This window comes from Anabrus simplex, chromosome 7, assembly GCF_040414725.1.
Source record: "Anabrus simplex isolate iqAnaSimp1 chromosome 7, ASM4041472v1, whole genome shotgun sequence".
Classification (NCBI taxonomy): Eukaryota; Metazoa; Arthropoda; class Insecta; order Orthoptera; family Tettigoniidae; genus Anabrus; species Anabrus simplex.
In genome coordinates this window covers 226,517,546-226,529,893 of record NC_090271.1, presented here as the reverse complement: position 1 = coordinate 226,529,893, position 12,348 = coordinate 226,517,546, and positions in this window count along the sequence as shown.

The window sequence follows — 12,348 nt, the reverse complement described above, 5'->3', positions numbered from 1 at the left end:
AAACAGTGTCATATACACCTGTCAAGTCGATAAACACAGCTGTTGATTTCAGTTGTCCTTGAAAACCAGCTTCGATATGTGTAGTTAGGGCAAGAACTTGATCAGTGCAGCTGTGTCCATGTCTGAATGGCTATAATTTTTGACACTTTGAATTGTCTGGGCAATCTGTTCTCTTGGAGTATGTAAGTGAAGAGAGAAGTGAGCCAGTATATACAATGCGGGCCCATGTTCTTAATAAATTCATTACAGATGTTGTCGGGACCAGCAGCCTTGCCTATTTTCAGTTGTTTAATTGCATTTTCTACTTCCGTTGTGGAAAAGGGTCTGGAAAGCGGCTCGTTTCTTGGGGCACTGCGATTGAGTTTAGAAAGGTTACATTTTACTATTCTGGTACGATTCTTGTCCCTCTTTGTCCTTGTGAGATCTACGATCCTGTTGGCAATAATGTCAGGACTCAGTTTAGGATGCGGCTTTTTGGGGTGTTGCTTGCCAGTTAGCCCATTCAAGATTCTCCAGGCTTTCCTGCTAGACTTTGTGAAGTTCATTTCTTTGAGTGTAGTTTCCCATTTCTCTCTTCTGCTCTTATTTAAAGAGTGGAGTAGCTGTGAGCCCACTGTTTGATTTCCAGAACTTTGGTATTCTTGGTATAAAGCCTCACTATCTTCATTCCATCCAGGTACATATTCCTTTCTGTAACCCCTAGGAATGTTGGACTTGGCAGCTTCGATAACTAGTTTAACAAATTCGTCGTAGTTATTTGCTGTCGGCTGAAGATTCTCCGCAGCTAGGTTGGAGTCAAGTTAACTTGATTCAAGAAATACACCTAAATGCAAGGTGCATTTTTCAGGGTTGTCCATCAATTTGAATGTCCACTGATTTTAATATCTTGAATTAAGTGTTGGTATTTTACTCCATAATCAGTTATATCCCTTTGTCTGACTCATTAGCTGAATGGTCAGCATTGAGGCCTTCAGTTCAGAGGGTCCCGAATCGATTCCCGGTCGGGTTAGGGAATTTAATCGCCTTTGATTCATTCTTCTGGTCCAGGACTGGGTATTGTGTTTGTCCCAACACTTTTCTCTTCATATTCAGACAACACACTACACTACCAACCACCACAGAAATACGCAATAGTGCTTACATCCCTCCATATGGGGCTGGCGTCAGGAAGGGCATCCGGCCGTAAAACAGGGCCAAATCCACATGTGCAACGCAGTTTGCACCCGTGATTCCACAGGTGTGGGAAAAGCGATAGATAAAGAAGAATCTGTTATATCCCTTAAGGCGACACTCTGGAGATAAAAATTGATATTTTGGTCATTTTGGTGAAAATTTTTTAATGACTGAAATTGAAAGGATTGAGTTTCTTTTTTCTTGTCACGAAGTTATTCCGCTGAATTCAAACAATTTATCACTGTAATAATGCTTTTTGTTTGCCAATTGTAATTTTGCATTTAAATCCCATTTTTCTCCCATAATATACTGCCAAATGTAAGAAAATTTGTATGGTATATGTATCACAGCTATATTGAGAAACATGCATATGGAATTTTTTATTGCAGAATTTTTTCAAGTAGTAGGGATTTTTAACTCCAAAATTTTAAAACGTAAAAATTACACAAACTTTAGTACGATATATCTCCTTATATAAATTACGTACAGAAAAATTGATATGTAGTGCTTTTAAAAGAAGTATTATTTACCTAATTACGAATTTACATTAACATGTTAATTAAATTTCATGACAAAATGGAATTAAAAATGTCAAAAAAATATTTTGGAAAAACTATTAATTGTATATGAAAGAAATATTCAGGGTATCTCTACTTTTATGTAGGTGACATTCCCACAAAGTTTCCTGAAAATCCATGCATTAGGTAAAAATAAATTTTTATCTCTGGAGTGTCACCTTAATTATCTTTTTGATCAAATAATACATTATTTTGTGTAAGTATTTTCAATGTACCTAGTTTGATATAAAGAACATTTATACTAAAGTGCATAATGATTAATGTGAGATAACCTAAAACTGCTCAGTAATCTTACACAGTTAAGGTTTTAAGTGATGTAAATAAAACTACACAGGTGGAAAGAATTGTAAAAGTTGTATCATGGCATCATAATGACATTAAGCTGTAATTTACAACCTGACAAATTGCCTTAAGTGCAATTTCATGAAATAAAATACACTTTAACAGTTTATTATACAAAAAAATTAGTAATGTTTTAGAATTCATTTTGTAGGACCATTTTTAAAGTTGTAGTGCATAATGTGTAAGAAGAAATAAAACTTTGTGAACAAAAACAGTTTTTTTTTCCTCTCCTGTAAACTTATATTTTTGGTGCTTATGACTCTCCGGCTTTCTAGGAACGATATGCTTCTTTACTTGTGCTCACATATTCTCAATTGGGTTTAAGTCTGGAGAGCAATGAGTCCAGTCTATCAATTTGATATCCTGTCTGCTCACAAACCAGTCTCAAATCAATTGAGAAGTGTGGACTAGATTATTATCCTGCTGAAATTGAAGAATTCCATCAGGATACAACAATCTAGTACAGTATAAAAAACCATAAACTTTCCAGCAATCATTTATATTTTTGCTAGTTCAATTTTTCACGAATGTGATGTATTGTGCTCACTCCACAATGAGAAATCTACCCCGAACACGACGCAAACAGTTGACCAATCCGGGCATAAATGGCGGCGTATCTGTGGTTGAATTGGATACCAGGATGATGGTATACTGAAGTGGGTTCTTCCTTTGAAGTAGAAAAGGTGATTTCATCAGGAAAGATCCCTTTTCCTATCCCAATCACAATTTCCCAGTGCAAAGACTAAACACTTGTCTATACGCCTCTCCTTAAGAACTTCTGTAGCGTGTAGCTGTGAGCCTTAATTAAGGCCCAACCAATACCTTCCCAATCCAAATCTTTCCCATCCTTGTGTCGCCAAAACCTTCGATGAGTTAGTGCGACTGTTAAACCACTAGCAAAAGAAAAAAAACCACAACTTCCCTAGAAATGGAATGTCAAGATCTCAAATAGGCGACCCTTTGAAAATATCTCACGGTCTGGTTGTGGGCAGAAAAATTAACACCTGCCTTCAAAATAGCAGTGGTATGAAAGGGATTCCTTTCAACTTCTATCGCTAATCTGGTGTCCTGTTGTGGTGTTCAAATTTTCCTCCTACCACTCCCAGCTTTTCAGGCACAAAATACCCAAATCTCCATGATGTTATACCCATCTCCGAGCTGTCCTTTCTGAAATGTGGAAACACTAAGCTGCTTTGGATACCGTGAAACCAAATTCAATCATAGCCCATTTTTGGCCTTCTTTCATTTCTTCACCATTTTGTTAAGCCATGTCTAACAGTCAACTGTTAAGCTTCATGCAGCAATGGCATTGTTGATTATCTCATGAAGTGTTAACTCTACCTAGGTCATAAAATAGCAGAGCGAAGTATTCAGAATGGTATAAACAATTTAAAAATGTGGATCTCAAAGCCTTGAAAGGTTCATTATCCATACTGAGAAATCATTTATATAGTATACTTTGTCTTCATGGGCAACCTTCTTATGGGGGAAGGGTTTATTCTCTCTGAATAAATATATATATAATGCACTTGCTGGCGAGATGTAGTGTTTACAGTGCACTCTGTCTTGTGGTATGGGAAAGAATAAATTTGTTACTTTCATTGACTTGTCTCGGTCTCATCCTTGGTTTTGACAATATGAAAGTGACTGAGGTATGAATGATGCTAGTAATACCATTTCTTATGCAGCCAGCCCTTGTTATGAATGGTATGAAAATATCACTCATAGGGTCAATTGGTGCGTGCATTTTATTGGGCTTGGCAGACTGGTATGTGAGCAACGGGAAACTACCTCACTCCCAATTTCCTTAGTACGCCTCTTCAGTGATGCCAAGGCCATTTATGACAGCTGTTGGCATAGCTGTGGAGGATCAAACCAGCCTTCGGGCTGAATACCCAACATACATATATACAGGATGAAGCAAAATTTGCGCACTCGGGCGTCGCAGCGTGCCTCCTCACATGCCAGCAATAAAAAAATGTCTCTCACAAAAGTTTGTCCTGCGAGTATATCCGGAAGAAAAAGGTCGTTGAAGAGTGGCAATCTGGCAACACTGTAACTACATGTAGGGTTAACTACCTCTGTGAGGATGTGTTAGCCATGCTGTACAGTTGGTGCAGTGGATAGAGTTTTGGGTTAGCATGCAGGAGATCGAGGGTTCGATCCTGGGTTGAAGTGCTTTTTTATTTGCTAATTTCCATCCAACTTACATACTGTAACACAGTAAGCCACCGTTTCTTAGGTCACATGTATCCTACATTTACAAAATTTAGTAACGCTGAACACGTTGTAATGCATCTAGTAGATGAAGTGGTACGAATAAATTCATGCCCACGACGTGGAAATGGCATCTTTCAAAGCTGACCAACGAAACGAATGTTCGTCCATTTCTAGGATTGTAGTACGTAAGTGCAAATGGTTTCTAGAGAATCCACTGCAGTCGCTGTTGACAATTAAGATGCCAGATACCATACCACCTGGACTACATTTACGAAATAAAAAACATACGCCTCAACCCACAATCGACCCCTCGCCCTCCTGCACGTTAACGCAAAACTCTACCCACTGCTCCAACTGTACAGCACGACTGAGATGTGCTGACAGAGATAGTTGCCCTACATGTGGTTACGGTGTTGCCAGATTGCCACTCTTCAACGACCTTTTTCTCCCGGATATACTCGCGGGACGAACTTTTGTAAGAGACATTATTTTATTGCCTGCATGTGAGGAGTCGCGCTGCGACGCCCGAGTGCGCAAATTTCGCTTTACCCTGTATATGTATTTATATATATATGTATGTCTTCTTAACTTATATTTTATTTGCACACATAAATTCCAAAGATTTAAAAGAAATATAGCTCATAATCTCGACCTCAGAACTGTAATTTGTTTTTCAAAGACCTACATTGAGAATAAATGTATCCACAAAATAATTACAGTACTTAATCATTGCTTTGGCTATAAGTTAAAAAGTATTAGTGTGACTGCAACTGCTCCTACAACAACCAAATAATATTACTGTCATAAAATAAACCTATTTGTATAGCAGTATTAAATAATCAGAATATAATCTAAAATGGTTCATGGTGTGCGTTACAGTAGTCATGCCCTAGTTTGTGAACCATGGGCAACGGTTGAGTGGCCTAGTAAGTGGTCCTGAGCATCAGGATACCAGTTGCTATGGAATAGGAGTGGATATCTTGGACATATTCTGAGTCATGGCCCTCCTTATGCTCAGGAGGCTTGGCCTATACAATCCATCCGTGGTCCTTAACTAGTTGATTAATAATATTTTTGGCTTTACATCCCACTAACTACTTTTATGGTTTTTGGAGACGCTGAGGTGCCAGAATTTAGTCCTGCATGATTTCTTTCACATGCCAGTAAATCTACCTACACGAGATTGATGTGTTTGAGCACCTTCAAATACCAACGGACTGAGCTAGGATTGAATCTGCCAAGTTGGGGTCAGAAGACCAGCGCCTCAACCATCTAGTTAGAGGAGAGATTCTCATTGGGACTATGTGTAAGTAGGGTAGCATCCTGCTTCACAGAATTTTTACCAATTAAGTTCAGAATGTTTTAAGCAAGCCTTGGACCTATGGGAGTATTAGAGTACCACTTCCATTCAACAACTTGGCGAATGAAATGAAATTCAGTGGGGGGCAATCAATATTAATGGGGTGTATGGATGAATAGAACTGGCTGAGTCAACAAAGAGGATGCATCTGAATGTGTTAGGAGTTAATGATATTTGGGTAAGGGGAGATAACGAGGAAGAGATATGCAATCATAGTGTTTTTAACAGATGCTAAGAAGGGATGGACCGAGTGTGGGGTGGGACTGTTCATCAGGAATACTACTAACAACATAGTTTTTATTAGGCACATAAATGGGCAAATGATGTAGGTAAATTTAGCAGCTGGAGGAATTAGGATGAGAATTGTCTCACTGTATTCACTATGCGAGGGTAAAGATGAGGATGAAGTTGACACTGAGTGACATCACAGTCAGGGTCAACAGCAAGTATAGGCTAGTGCTAATGGGCGATTTCAATGCGAGGGTTGGAAACAGAACTGAAGGATATGACAAGGTGATGGGTTAATGTGGGGAAGATATGAAAGCTAGTAGGAATGGGAAGCATTTACTGGACTTCTGTGCTAGTATGGGATTAGCAGTTACGAATACATTCTTCAAGAATAAAACTATTCACCGTTACACATGGGAGGGCAGGGGCACCAGATCCAAAATAGACTACAGTATATCATAACCAACTATGAATTCACAAAATCCGTTTAAAACTGTGGGTATCTGGGGATTAATGATACAGACCACTATCTGATATGTAGTAAACTAAGTACTTCTAGGGGTAGGACAAAGAAAGTGAAATCTGTCTGCAAATGAATAAAGTAGAAAATTTTCAGGACGAGAAAATTAGACAGAGGTACATGGATAGGATTAGTGAAACATTTCAAACAACAGACATTAAGCAGGTTCAGAATACAGAGAAAGAATGGGTGGCATACAGGAATGCTGTAGTAGAAACAGCAAGGGAATGCCTAGGAACAACTGTGTATAAAAATGGCAAAAAAGCAAACGTCTTGGTGGAATGATAAAGTGAGGGGCAGGAAAGTGCATCTGAAATGGCTCCAAACAAGGACTGAAGCAGACAGAAATTTTACATTGATGAAGAAAACAGAGCAAAACATAATTTTTGAATCCAAGAAGGAATGAATAGATTTTGGTAATAACCTGGAAAGGCTAGGTCAAGTGGCAAGGAAACCTTTCTGGACAGTAGTAAAGAATCTTAAAGAGGGAAGGAGAAAGGAAATGAATATTGTTTTGGGTAAATCAGGTGACCTCATAATAGATCCCGGGAAATCATTAAACAGATGGAACGAATATTTTGACAACCTTTTCAATGTAAAAGAAAATCTTTCTGTTGAGCCTGAGCCTTGCGGAGTGACTGCTGTGGCAGCTGTGATTTTGATTGAGATCACCGACCCCATTGGGTCTTTTATCTCACCTTGATTTGGTGCAATTTATGTTTATTTACATTTGTGAATTGTAGTGTATTTGTCCACAGGTAAAATATTTACAGATTTGTTATTGGGTGTTTGTTGTAGGAAGGGTCTCGGCTGGGCATGCAGTATTAAAAAAAAAAAAAAAAAATTGAATACAGTGGGGGGGAGTGTTACTATACAGTTGTTTGTGTATAGTGCTGCTGTGGTTTGCGTTATTTACAGGTATTTGCAATATTTACATGGTGTTTTGATGGTCCTGGTTTTCTGACTAACTATGGTATTTACAATGTTTACAGTATTTACATACGATATATTTTAATGTTTGGTTTCTGCTGCGCAGTTATTATTTGCTCTTTCAGGTTGGTGTATGTAATGAGATGTCTTTTAGTCGTTAATTAGTGTTTTTGGATATTTATATCTGTAGTACACTCCAGCATCAAGTTCATGAAGTTGCTGAATTAGTGGGTTTGCATGTTCTTGATCCGGATGGTAGAAATGCTTTGCGGCATATTTTATTTCATGCTTGATGGTGGTAATCTTGAGTTGCCGATGAATTTCTGTGTTCCCTAGATGGTAGGGTGTGTTGATTATCAGTCGCAAGATTTTGTTTTGAAATCGTTGCAGCTTCTTAATGTAGCACTCTTGGCTGTGCCCCATACTGTGGATGCATATAGTGCCACAGTCCAAAGGAGTGTTTTGTATATAAGGAGCTTGTTCTTTATATCGAGCTTGGATCTTTTGCTAAGGAGACATTCAATGGATTTGTATGCTTTCTGAGAAATATCAAGGATGTAGTTGATGTGCGATTTGTATTGGAGCGTACGGTCCAGTATCACTCCTAGATATTTGGCCTCGGTTGTCCACTGAATTTCTTCACTGTTAAATCGAAGATTTGTTAGGGGTTTTCTTTCATATCTGACAGTATAGTATACTGCAGTGGATTTGGCTGGGTTGATCTTAATCCTCCACATACAGCACCAGATTTTGAAGTATGCTGTGGCGTCCTGTAAATCTCTTATGACAATTTTAGGCTGGAAGGATTCTGCCATTAGTGCAGTGTCATCTGCATATAGTGCTAGTTCTGTTTTTTGGGTGGTTGGTATATCTGAGCAGTAGAGCAGATACAGATACGGCCCTATGATGGATCCTTGAGGTACACCAGCTCTCTCTGTTTTAAGGCCTGACTTTTCACCTACTATTTCAACATAGAACTGTCGGTTAGTAAGATAGTTGGCGATGAGGTTCCAGTATACTTTTTGCAGCCCTTTGAGATGAAGTTTGTAGAGTAGGCCTTCATGCCATACTCGGTCAAATGCCTGCGCAACATCGAGAAATAGGATGGCATGTCCTCTTTTGGTGTTTCAGGTCTTCGTGATATGGTTTACCATTCTGATAAGTTGTTGTACAGTTGAATGTCCTTTCCGAAATCCGAATTGCTGTGGGGGAAGAGAGTCATTTAGAGTGGTGTTATTCAAAAGTCGTCGGTAGAGTAGTCTTTCCATGACTTTTGCCAAGTCCGTCCAGTAAACTAATTGGTCTGTAGCTTTTGAGGTCTGGTTTCGGCTTTCCCGGTTTGTGAAGGGTGATGATTCTGGCAAGTTTCCATTTAGTGGGAAAGTGACCAATGCGAAGGATGGCATTGTAGATGCTTGTTAAGTGTTCTAACGTAGTGCGAGGCAGCTGCTTTAATATTCTGTTGCCTATTCCATCTGGACCTGGTGCCCTGTTATTTGGTAATTTTCTGATCAAGTTTTTGACTTCAGTAACTGTAATGATTGGGTATTCATCTGCATGTCTTGCTTGCGTTTGCTGGATGTAGGCGATTTCTTCTTCAATTTCCTTGGTGAAGTTGGTGTATTGTGGCTCGTCGTTTGGTGTAAATTGTTCTTCCAGGGAAGTGGCAAGTAGTTCAGCTTTTTCAGGGTGGCGATTGCTGAAATGTTACTGGTTTTGAGGATGGGAATATTGCTGGGCTTCCGTTTGAGTATTCTGGTCATTCGCCAGATGCTGTTATCCTTGCTTGACAGATGGTGGAGGGTATTGTTCCATTGCTCATTACTGTACTCCAGTATTTCTGCAGAGCATTTTCTGTTGAGAAAGTTGTATGTGCGTTTGTGTTGTTGATTCCTGGAGTTTTCTATCTTCTTCTGGCAATGTTTTTAATTTTGATTAGGAATTTTATTCTTTCCAGTAATCCTGCAGGCTCTGTAGTGGTGAACAGTGAACTGGCTGCCTTTGCTGCTGTTCTTATGGATGCAGTGAGGTTTTGCACTGCTGCATCAATGTTTTCAGGGGTGTTTAGCTCTTGAAGTGGGTGTTCGGTGTATGTCTCCATAATGTCTTTAAATTTTTCCCGGTTAATATTTTTTGTAGGTATAATATTTGTTTGGTCAGCAAGGGTTGGTGTGATGGAGTCATCCTGCATTTCCAATAGGACAGGGTTGTGGTCTGAGTCTGTGGCCCAAATCGTGGTAAGATGTATATCGTCTTCGATGTCTTGTGTTAAACCAATATCCGTAGTGTCAGGTTGGTGGTTAGGGTTATATGGTATATAGGTGGGTTCTAATGGTCCAAGTATGTTGATATTTGTTTCTTGACAGTGTTCCATCATCTTATTGCCTGCAGGGTTTATTACCTGTAAGTTCCACGCAGTGTGTTTAGAGTTTAAGTCTCCTGCAAGTATGGTGGGGTAGCCATTGTTAAAGATGTATTCAAGATCTCTTGTTTGCAACGGTTTCTGTGGTTGTTTGTAACCAGCTACTAGTATTATAGGGCCACGTTTAATGTAAATCTTCACTGCTGAGGCTTTTATAGTTTGTAGTGTTGGTAATAAGTATTCCGTTGTTGATGTTGCAAACAACCCTAGCTCATGGGGAGGAGGACAATGATGTAAGTGAAATTACACTTGAGGAAGTGGAAAGGATGGGAAATAAACTCCATTGTCATAAAGCAGCAGGAATAGATTAGAGTAGACCTGAAATGGAGAAATATAGTGGGAAGGCAGTGATTAAACGGCTTCATAGAGTAATAAGATTAGCATAAAATGTTAGTAAGGTATGTTCTAATTGGACGAAGGCAGTAATTACACCTATCTACAGTATAAGCAAGGAAACAGGAAGCATTGTAACAACTATACATGTATTTCATTGATCAGTAAACCAGGCAAGGTTTTCACTGTCATTTTGGAAGTGAGGGTGCGATCAAAAGTTGAGAGTAATTTGGATGAAAACCAATGTGGTTTTAGATGACAGAGGGGCTGTCAGGATCAGATTTTCAGTATGCACCAGGTAACTGAAAAATGCTATGAGAGGAATAGATAGTTATGTTTAAGTTTTGTAGACCTAGAGAAGGCATACAACAGAGTATCAAGGGAAAAGATGTTAACCATACTGGGGGATTATGGGATAAAATGTTGATTATCAAAAGCAATCAAAGGCATTTATGTTGGCAATTGGGCTGCCATTTGAATTGAGAGTTCCTGTTCAAGGAACTTACAGGGGTTAGACAAGGCTGTAATTTTTCACCTTATTTGTTCATAGTTTACATGGATCATCTACTAAAATGTATATGAGAGGCAGGGAGGGATTTAGTTTGGTTGAAATATAGTAAGCAGTTTGGCCTATGCCAGTGACTTGGCGGACTGTGCTGAAAACCTGCAATCGAATATCCTGGAACTTGAAAATAGGTGCAATGAGTATATCAAAATTAGCCTTTCCATTCCCAAAGTGATGTCAGTAAGCAAGAAACCTAAGAGCATTGAATGTCAGGTTGGGGATATGAGACTGGAACAGGTAGGTTGTGAGGATGTGTATTTTCCCAGGATGGTAATATAGTAAGCGAGATTGAATCAAAGTGCAGCAAAGTTAATGCAATGAACTCACAGTTGAAATCAACAGCATTCTGTAAGAAAGAAGTCAGCTCCTGGATGAAACTGCTACTTTTTTTTTTTTTTTTTTTTGCTATTTGCTTTACATCGCACCAACACAGACAGGTCTAAGTCTTACGGCAACAATGGGACAGGAAAGGCTTAGGAACGGGAGGGAAACAAATTAAGGTACAGCCCCAGCATTTGCCTGGTGTGAAAATGGGAAACCACGGAAAACCATATTCAGGGCTGCCAACAGTAGGGTTTGAACCCACTATCTCCTGGATGCAAGCTCACAGGTGCACGTCCCTAACCGCACGACCAACTCGCCCGGTCTGGATGAAACTATATACCAGTCTGTTTTCAGACCAACTTTGCTTTATGGAAGTGAAAGCTGGATGGACTCAGGATATCTTATTCATAACTTAGAAGTAACAGACATGAAAGTAGCAAGAATGATTGCTGGTGCAACAGGTGGGAACAATGGTAAAAGGGTACTCAGAATGATAAGATAAAGACTAAGTTAGGAATTATCTCAATTGATGAAGCTGTATGCATAAACTGGCTTCGGTGGTGGGGTCAGATGAGATGGAGGAGGATACGTTCCCTAGGAGAATAATGGAGTTGCGTCAATGTGATAAGAGAAGTAGTGGGAGACCAATACTTTGGATATGTTGGTTGTACTCAGTTTCTAATGATTTAAAGAGATGAGGTATGGAACTAAAGGAGACCACAGAGCTAATTCCAAATAAAGGATTGTGGAGGTATTTAGTAAATTTACAATGGCTTGCAGACTGAACGCTGAAAGGCCTAAAAGTCTATAATGATGACAAAGGTAGGTAAGTAGGTAAGTAGGTAGGTATTAAATGAATGTTAAGTTGTAGTGGTTTTTCAAATGCACTGAACTGCACCAGTACAAAGTAAATCCCATATAGCCCAGCCAGGAGAATGCTGGAATTTAGATGGCAACATCTTAGTTTCAAATCTTTGCTAATTCTTTTCATTTTATTTTGTTATGCGATAGTATAATATAAGAAGAGAAAAAACTAACACTAGTATTATGTCCCTGTATTGTTCCAAGACTAACCTTTGTGATACTGCTAAAGAATGAGAACATAATAAAAATGATGACTTCAACAAGGATCAAACTTGCAACCTTCAAATCATTAAGTGATCACTTTACTGCTGTTCCATGAGAAGCAGATATCAAATGACTCCTTATAAACCACAGTTCACAGTGCTTCTACTGCACATCTACAAGTGCATGCATCATTTTATTTCATTACAGGATAGTATAATGTAATAATGTAAGAAGAAGAAATTTACACTAATAGTATGCAGCTGTATTGCTCCAAACCTAGCATTT